The 9,236-nt window shown below is 57.4% G+C and overlaps 1 protein-coding gene across 1 annotated transcript in view; it reads right to left on the bottom strand.

Moving 5' to 3' along the window:
• The window catches only part of P2RY8 (P2Y receptor family member 8), a 36,892-nt gene extending 35,097 nt beyond the window's left edge, over positions 1-1,795 (bottom strand). Inside the window, exon 1 of the mRNA XM_038586715.1 lies at positions 1,637-1,795. The gene's annotated coding sequence lies outside the window, so the exon portion shown is untranslated. The remainder of the gene's footprint in view (positions 1-1,636) is intronic.
• Positions 1,796-9,236: the final 7,441 nt, after the last annotated feature.

Genomic DNA, 9,236 nt, shown 5'->3' on the forward strand with positions numbered 1-9,236 from the left:
CAATCTGGAGCCCAGGTCTGCATCTCAATATTTTGAATTTTTCCCCTCTGCCCAAAACAGCACAGAGCCTGGCACGTGACGACTTCTTTAATGCCCAGATTAATGTCCCCAGGGACGTCCCTGCAGCTGCTCCCTGAACACGGTCACAGGGTCTTGATTCCCCGTGGTGTTCTTGGCCCCAGGGGAGAAGCCAATAGGGGCCGTGGCAGGTAGGGATCACCTCCTGGGGGCTCCAAGTCGGGGAGGCAGCGCGCGGTGGCAGGTGCACATGGGGCTCTCCGGATCCTGCCCACCCACCCTGTCGGCTCCAGAGCCATGAAGGGGAATTTGAAAGGGGGGCCCGCAGCCGCGGTGCATTGCCGGCCGGTGGTGACAGCAAGAGGAGGCACAGGCAGGGCCCACCTGCCCGGCCAAGGGGTTCTCCAGGGGGGCAGTGAGTGGTGTTTACCCACCTGCTACCTGCTACCCTGTCACCAACTGTCCCTTCCTGCCCACCACTGCCTTGTCCTGAACACAACAACACAGTGAATGGTTGGGTAGGGGTCCCAGGTGAGCCTTGCAGAGGGCCCAGCTGCCCCACCTGCATCCCGGATCAGGGGTCCCAGGTGAGCCTTGCAGAGGGCCCAGCTGCCCCACCCGCATCCCGGGTCAGGGGTCCCAGGTGAGCCTTGCAGAGGGCTCAGCTGCCCCACCTGCACCCAGGTCAGGGGTCCCAGGTGAGCCTTGCAAGGGCCCGGCTGCCCCACCCACACCCCAGGTTAGGGGTCCCAGATGAGCCTTGCAGAGGGCCCAGCTGCCCTACCCGCACCCTGGGTCAGGGCCCCAGCCAGGATATTGGGGACGTCATGCAGAACCCAGCACCCTCCGGCGGCTCACATCCATCCTCCCGGGCGCCATCACCGGCACTGGGCGCCATGGCAGGGACACACCCCTCCACCTGCGCCCACGCTGGGTGTGCCAGTGGCCACAGAAACGCCATGCCGGCAGCACAGAAACCTCCAAAAAGAAAAAAAGCATTAAAAAAACCCAGACTCCGTGGCCGCGCGTGCCCGAGGCGACTGGGGAGGGCACATTCCCCGCAGCGCCATGGGCGTCTTTCTGGGGCGACAGGGGAGCGCCTGGTCCCCGGGTCCCCGGGTCCCCGCAGTCTCCGCAGCCCGGGGCACGCACTGCACCAGCAACACGACCAGGTTCTCCCCCCCCCCCAAGAAGCGGGGTTCAGTTTGCGCGGAGAAGCACGTGGTGTAGCATTGGGCGTCCTCCCGTGTGACCCGCTGCGGAGGAGCGCGGGGGGGGGGGGGGGCCCTACTCCCTGCTGCCTAGACGCGGAGGGTGCTGGGGGGCGGCGGGCGGAGGGCGGCTGTGCACCTGCTGCAACACCCACTGCCTCGGGGGATCCGCCGGGACCCCGCGGTGGCGTTCAAGGCTGCGCCCCCGGACAGGTGCCCTCCACCCTGTGGCTGCTGGGGGCAGTTTCCGCGCCCAACGGCTCGGCACCGGGTCCCGGGGCAGGGCGCAGCGCTGCGGGGGGCTGCCGCGGCTCCGGGGGTGGCCCCAGCGTGCGCCCCCGACACCCCGCCGCGGCCGCCGGGCCTCCCCTCGCCCCCAGGGCGGCGCGGGCGCAGCGCGGGCTCACCTGCAGTGTCAGAGGGCCGCCCGGCGGCGCGGGGCCCCGGCGCCTGCACTCAGGAAGCCCGCCGTCCTCATTCTGCCCGCGGCTGCCGGCGGAGGGGCGGCCCCCTCGGAAAGGCCCGTGTCAGCAGAGGCCCGGCCTGCGCTCCCGCCCCACGTCACCCCGGGCCGGCGGCGAATGCAAATGCGCCGCGGAGCCCACCTCCCACCTCCCGGGGCGCAGCCGCCCGGCAGGCAGGGTGGGTACAGAGGAAACTCGTTTTGAAATTTCCTGTGCAACGAACCGTCGGTGCGCGCTGTCGAGGGCCAGGCCCCGGGAGGCTCCCCCGCCGCCCTGCCCGAGGCGGGGTGCGGGCCCCCGCAGCCCCGGAGGCGGGGGCAGCTCGCGCCAGGCGGCGGGGAGACCCTGCAGCCCCGGGGCGCGCCGCCCCGCAACCTCCAGGCGCCCCTGCCTGCGCCACCACGGCCTCCTCCTTCGCGGGCGCGCGGGCTGGCGGGCACACGGGCGGGGGAGCGCGCACGCCCACCCACACGGACCTAATTCCTGTTTCTGTTGTTTTGTTTTGTGTTTTTCAACTAAAAAAAAAAAAGAGAGACAGAGAGAGAGTGAAAAGAAAACGGCCAGCAGACCATATTTCGTTGCACATCCTGGCGTTGTGCGCATTGCGACACGTTTTCACGTGCCATGGGGTGCGCCTGGCTGCGGTCCCTCCACGGCCCTCGGGGGGCGGGGGTGGAGGTGGGGGGGGTCCGGGGCGCCGCATTCACGCTGCAAGGTGCACACGGACGTTTCCACAACTCAACCGGGTGGATTCACACGCGGATGAGCGATGGGAGGGAGGGGGAAGGTGCTGGAAAGGTGCGCCAGCCAGCGCGCGGCGTTCCGGGGTCTGGCACCTGTGTTCCGTGCAAGGGGACAGTTCTGCGGACACCGGGCCGATGTTCTGGAAGGTTCAGGCCGGGCCGCTCTGCCGCGGGGGAAGGCTTGGCTGTCCCTCGGTGTGCCTTGCATAGACCCTATCTGCGCGTATCTGTCACCTGCCCATCGGGGACACACCGTCCATTGAGGACATAGTCATCATTTATCTACTGTATTTCTGCGCATCTCTCAGTTGTCCAAGTATCGGCCACCTGTTGTCAACTACTTATCTCCTTCCACCGCTCTTCCGAATCTATGTCTCACCCTATCAGCCGTGTGTCCGTATCTATCGAATATCTATTAGTATCGGGGATCCCTGGGTGGTGCAGAGGTTTGGCGCCTGCCTTTGGCCCAGGGCGCGATCCTGGAGTCCCGGGATCGAGTCCCTCATCCGGCTCCCTGCATGGAGCCTGCTTCTCCCTCCTCCTGTGTCTCTGCCTCTCTCTCTCTCTCTCTCTCTATGTCTATCATGAATAAATAAATAAATCTTAAAAAAATCTATTAGTACCTATCAATAAGTAGCTACCCTATGAGTCTATTGCTACCCACCTCTATGTGTCAATACCGAGCAGCGTCTATCCAGCTCTCATCCCCGTACATACATTATCTATTTGCCAATCATGTATCAGCCATCATCCATATTTATCTTCTCTATCATTTATCTGTCCTTTCATATCTGTGCACCCATTCATCTGTCCACCCTTCATCCATCGATCTGTTCGTCGTCACCTCTACCCATCTACCCATCCATCGTATCTACCCATCCATCACATCCATCACCTTTCTATCTATCATACCTTCCCATCCATCCATCAGCTCCATCCATCTATGCACCCACCCATCTGTCCATGCCTCAGTGCATTGATCTATTCATCTCTTATCTCTATGTATCTACGTATCCATCCATCAGCCATCATCCATCCATCCATCATACCTACTTCCCTATGCATCTATCATACTTATCTACATATCTCCCCATACATCCATCGTATCCATCATCTATCGTAGCATGTCTATCATATGTACCTATTGGTCTATCATTCTATTATCTATCATAACCATCCGTTCATCCATCCATCCATCGTATCCATGTATCTATCCATCCATCATATCATATGTGTCCATCCATCGTCCATCTATCCATCCATCATATGGACCTATGTATTTATCATCCATCACGCATCTATTGACCTAGGACTATTGTCCATCCACTCTTCCTCCTGTCTATTTACGAATGCCATGCACGTATAGACTGTGGCGGTCTTGTGTTGGAAGTTCCCACGCATGATGAACGGGTCAGCCCCACACGGACGAGGTCTTGGCGCTGACATGCTGCAGAAGGTGTGGGCCCATCTCCGCCACGACACCGTTGATGGTTGCCATTCAAGAGTCCAGGCTGCCGGGCTTCTGGGAGATGGTGCTATGTACCAGTATCCACAGGACGCTGTACCTAACAGATCCCAGATCTGTAGGGCCTGTTGGGTAGATATGAGCTCTAGGATGCTGAGTGACTCACTGGGCCTTTGTCTTCCTGAGGTAAGTTCTCTCATCTTCAACCAGATCAGATGGGATTCACCTGTATCCACTGTCCCGTTACTTCCAAACGGGGACGGGTTCTAGCAGCCAGTCGTAGAACAACCCCAGGGCAAGAGTTACGGCCTTCAAACGATGAGATGAATACCTGTGTGCCGGATCCATCCCCATTGGCCATATGTGTCCAAGCCTGCATCCTGGAGTCGAGACCCCGGTGTGGACACACAGCTATAGCTCATGGTTGGAACACTGCGACCGTAAGGAAGAAGACCATAAATATTTGCACTTTTGAGATCCACATGGTTCTTTTTTTTCTTCCTAAAGATTTTATGTATTTATTCATGAGAGACAGAGAGAGGCAGAGACACAGGCAGAGGGAGAAAGAAGCAGGCTCCCTGTGGGGATCCCGATGCAGGACTTGATCCCAGGACCCTGGGGTCACGCCCTGGGCCAAAGGCAGATACTCAACCACTGGGCCACCAAGGTGTCCCAGACTCTGCGGTTGTCATGAACACACCAGAGGCCATATGTAACCAAATGGGCACAGCAGCATTCCAATAAAACTTTATTGACAAAACCAAGTTGGGGGCCACATCAGGCATGAAGGCTGAGTTTCTGAGCTCTGCTCTGTGCACCTCCCCCCCATGCATGTGGCTGTCGTCAGGGCAGAACAATGAGGACGGTGGCCATTAAGCTGCACAGTCGAGGCCAGCTGTGAATGCACGTTGCCATGGTCATGCTGGGGGGCGTGCACCCGGCATACACATGGACTAGTGTCCTTTGTGGGGTCTGGAAAGTGCCCCAGAGCCCAGAAATGTCTCATCCTGCTGCTAAGGGAGCCGCTGGGTATGGGCCAACTGACTCTCTGTGGCTGGCTCCTTTGGGGCTGGCCGTAAGGACGCCAGAGGGACCGGATGTCCCTGTGCCCTGGGGAGCCAGGGACTGGTTCTGAGCAAGGGACAGGAATCTGCAGTTTCCAAAATAGCAGCTTGGGGCCTGGGAAACCAGGCTGGGCTTCATCAGAGCACCGTGTACGGTCTGGCAAGGACGCACAGTTCCTGGCATGTGGAAGGCTGTCTGCCCCCCCACCCAGGCCCCCAGCTGGGGACGGAGAGGCCAGGCTGAGACCTGCTGGACACAGCCGGTTCCTTCCAATGGCATGAGTTCCCTTCTTGTGGGGGATCCCCCTCAGACCGCGAGCTCCCGCAGGGCACCTCCTAAGGGGGTGGTCACGGGGGTCAGAGGGCTCCACTGGCCTGCCAACCGCAGACTCGTCTCCTCATGCATCCCCGGCCGTCTGCAGCATGCGCGTCCCCAGAGGCAGCCCGGGCCCTAGAAGGCACCCCTGGATGGTGTCAGGAGGGCGGGAGGCAGAGGGGTCACAGACAACCTGCCCCCCGGGGGACTCATTTACCTGCTCCTATGCTTGGGATGGAGACCCCGGGAGCACCTGCTCCTTCCATGTCACAGTTTCGGGAGAAGGACAAGAGCTGTGCAGCCTGCTGTCCTCCGAGCTCGGCTTCGCCGTTAAGACAGCAGCATTTTGGTCAGCATCCATGCAGCTCACTTCGCATGTCACCCGTGGTCAGAACTGGGTTTTGAGGCCACCTCCAGGGACCAGGGTCGTCAGTGGGCAGCTGGGGCTGAGCGCAGGGAGCTGCGGTCAGACTCACCCGGCAGCCACCCGCGGGGTCTGGGGCACACGGGACCCAGACAATGTGCGGGAAGCACAGCCCGCGGCATGGCTGTCTGTCCGTCCAGCAGGGACTAAGTAACTAACTAACCAACCGGCGGCAATGTTTGTGCTCCGTGACGTGGTTTGCACGTCTGATCTCCAGGCGCACGGCCCAGGGCGCACGGGCACCGCCTGAGTCTGGTTCGGGACCACGGGAGGTCTGGTCCCGGTCCCCGGGAGGGGTCAGTGCGGGTCAGCGGTCAGCAGCGCGGGCGACCAGGAGCCTGCGTCTGTGTCTCTGCTTGGTTCTGCACGTTTTAGGTCCTCAGCGTCGTGGAGCGTTCATCCCGACGCGTCCGGATCCATGAGCGGGGCAGCCGGGTTTCCACCTCCGCCCCCGGACAGCGCGGCGTCCCGATCCGTGGTGCCATGGTGGACACCTGCGTGCACCCCTGCTCGTCTTAACCATCAGCCCTTGGTCCGGGCACAGGGGAGCGCTGCAGACGTGTGCGTCTGCGGATGAATCCACGGGTCCCCGTCCCTCGGGGTGTGCGATACGCGGGCATTGCGCCTGCACGGAGATGCGTGGGGGGACCTCCGCCGGCGCGCTCTCTGCCCGGTTGCCGCGATGCTTTCCCGCCCCGCGGCGGGCTGCGGGACGCACGGAGGAGTGAGCGCATGGCAGGGCCACCTAGGGATGGCCGGTGCCAAGGCGGCAGGCGCCCAGCCCTGCTGGTACCCACACCTGTGCATCTGGGGGGCTCTCCTGCGGGTGCACCGCGCGCTCGCTGTTCTGGGCAGAGCGGGTCACCCGGCACCAAGGAGGGGATGGGGCTGCCCATGCGGGAAGCCCAGCCCCACCGGACCCCGGGAGGTGGCGCGGACCCCCAGCACGCCGCGTGCGTCCGCGGGAGCCTCGCATCAGTTGTGCTGCCGTCCTGCTCCGTCTGTCCGTCACCGGCTTCCCTTCTGTGCCCCCCTGGGTGGCTCCCTGCGCCCGTCCCCGGAGCTGGGCGACGACGCAGGAAGGGAAGCCGCACCCGCCCTGCGCGCAGCGCCGCTCCCTATCTGGGCCCCCATCTGGCGGTGGCCGTTGCTCTCTAGTTGGCATCGGTGAGACGGTGCAAGGAAACGGGCTGGCGGCTGCAGGAGGCCCAGCTGCGCTGCAGGGTCCGCGTGAAGGTGGCCCGCTGCCAGGCCGCAGGGGTGTCGCCGTGTCACCCACCCTCCCCCCTCGTCTTGCACCCCAGGGGCCAGCGGTTTGCATGGTGCTCTCCACGCCCTGGGCCAACACGCCACGTGTCCAGCAGGCAAACGCTGGGACGTGTCCGGGGTCCCGGAGAGAGACGCCTCAACGAGGCCGGCCCGAGGGTGGATGGGGCTCAGCAGGCTCTGACACCTGCTGCCCCCACGGAAGACCTCGGGGTAGGGGAGTGATGCTCACAGGGTCCCGGGGACACGTTGCATGTGCTTGTGCAAGGCGGGTGATGCCCGCACCCGGGAAGCCACACGGGAGGGCACGGCCGACTTCTCCCCATGCACCCAGCGCTCCAAACTGCCCCATTTTATTCTTCATTGTGATTCAGGGATGAGTTGCCTTTCTAAAAGCTCCCCACTTTATTACTGATTTACTGATTGCTTATTACATCATTTTTAAAAGCTCCCGTATTTGAAACCCCCGAGACTGCGAGCGTTCCAAGGCGCTATCACAAGTGACCACAATATCACCAGCGGCCGTCACCCTGTGGTGCCTGAGGCCCCCCCCAGAACCTACCCCCCGAGTCCCCCCAGAACCTACCCCCGGGTCCCCCCAGAACCTACCCCCGCAGAACCTACCCCCCAGAGTCCCCCCAGAACCTACCCCCCAAGGTCCCCCCGAGGGTCCCCCCAGAACCTACCACCCAGAGTCCTCCCCAAGGTCCCCCCAGAACCAACTCCCCAGGTTCCCCCAAGAACCTACCCTCCCAGGGTCCCCCCCAGAACCTACCCCCCAGGGTCCCCCCAGAACCTACCCCCCCAGGGTGCCCCCGAAAACCCACTCCCCAGAACAGCCCCCCCAGGGTCCCCCCAGAACCTACCCCCCCCAAGGTACCCCCAGAACCGACACATTATCTTCATCATTCAAAACATGAAATCGTATGTAAAAATACATACAAGGCGTAATAGACACTTTATGATGTAAATACATAAAACACAGATTTAAAATACAAAAGACACAAAATGAAATATGTTACAGATAACATAGTATATTGTATGATCATTTAATATAATCTATAATCAAAAATATATAAACTATATATATTCATAGTTTATGATTTACATATTTTATGTTACAGATTGTTGTGTTATTATAGTATATATATTTTATTTTTATTTTTTTATTCAAGAGCATTATCAATGCCTTGAGATTTTATTTTATTTATTTATTTTTATTTATGATAGTCACAGAGAGAGAGAGAGAGAGAGAGAGAGAGAGAGGCAGAGACCCAGGCAGAGGGAGAAGCAGGCTCCATGCATGGAGCCCGATGCGGGACTCGATCCTGGGTCTCCAGGATCGCGCCCTGGGCCAAAGGCAGGCGCTAAACCGCTGCGCCACCCAGGGATCCCCAGTATATATATTTTATATATATCCTATATGTATATACATAACATATACATATAATATACAAATGCATATAATTATTATACAACATATGTACACATAATTATAATACAATATATTATATGTACACATATACTATGTATTACATAATTATATATTTTATATGTAATATATACTTATATATTATGTACTGTTACATTATATACACATTATAGATTATAGATAATGTAATGTGTTAATATACATATATAATATATATGTACAATATATACATATAATGTACATACATGTCTTTTTTTGTACATACATGTCTATATAATATATACACACATGCTATGTATTATATAATTACATATATATTTACATTTATAACATATAGCTGTATATTATATATTGTTTGATTATACATTATATATTGTTACATATTATATAGATATGTACATGTATGCATATAATTTTTTTAAAGATCTTTAAAAAATTTATTCATGAGAGAGAGAGAGAGAGAGAGAGAGAGGCAGAGACACAGGCAGAGGGAGAAGCAGGCTCCATGCAGGGGAGGCTGACGCGGGACTCGAATCCCGGGTCTCCAGGATCACACCCTGGGCTGAAGGCAGCTGCTAAACCGCTGAGCCACCCAGGGATCCCCAAACATATAATTATAATATATTAACAGATATACCATGTTATATATAATTATATATATTTTTAAATGCTGTACTTATGTATTTTATATGATGGATTATATAATACACCAGTGGTATACAAGTGTGTATAACCTAATATAATCTATATGACGTAATCAATACATAATAGTCCGTGTACAATATAACATGATCCATATACAATATAATATAGTTTTTATATAACATCGCACA

Source organism: Canis lupus, chromosome X (genome assembly GCF_011100685.1).
Source record: "Canis lupus familiaris isolate Mischka breed German Shepherd chromosome X, alternate assembly UU_Cfam_GSD_1.0, whole genome shotgun sequence".
Lineage (NCBI taxonomy): Eukaryota > Metazoa > Chordata > Mammalia > Carnivora > Canidae > Canis > Canis lupus.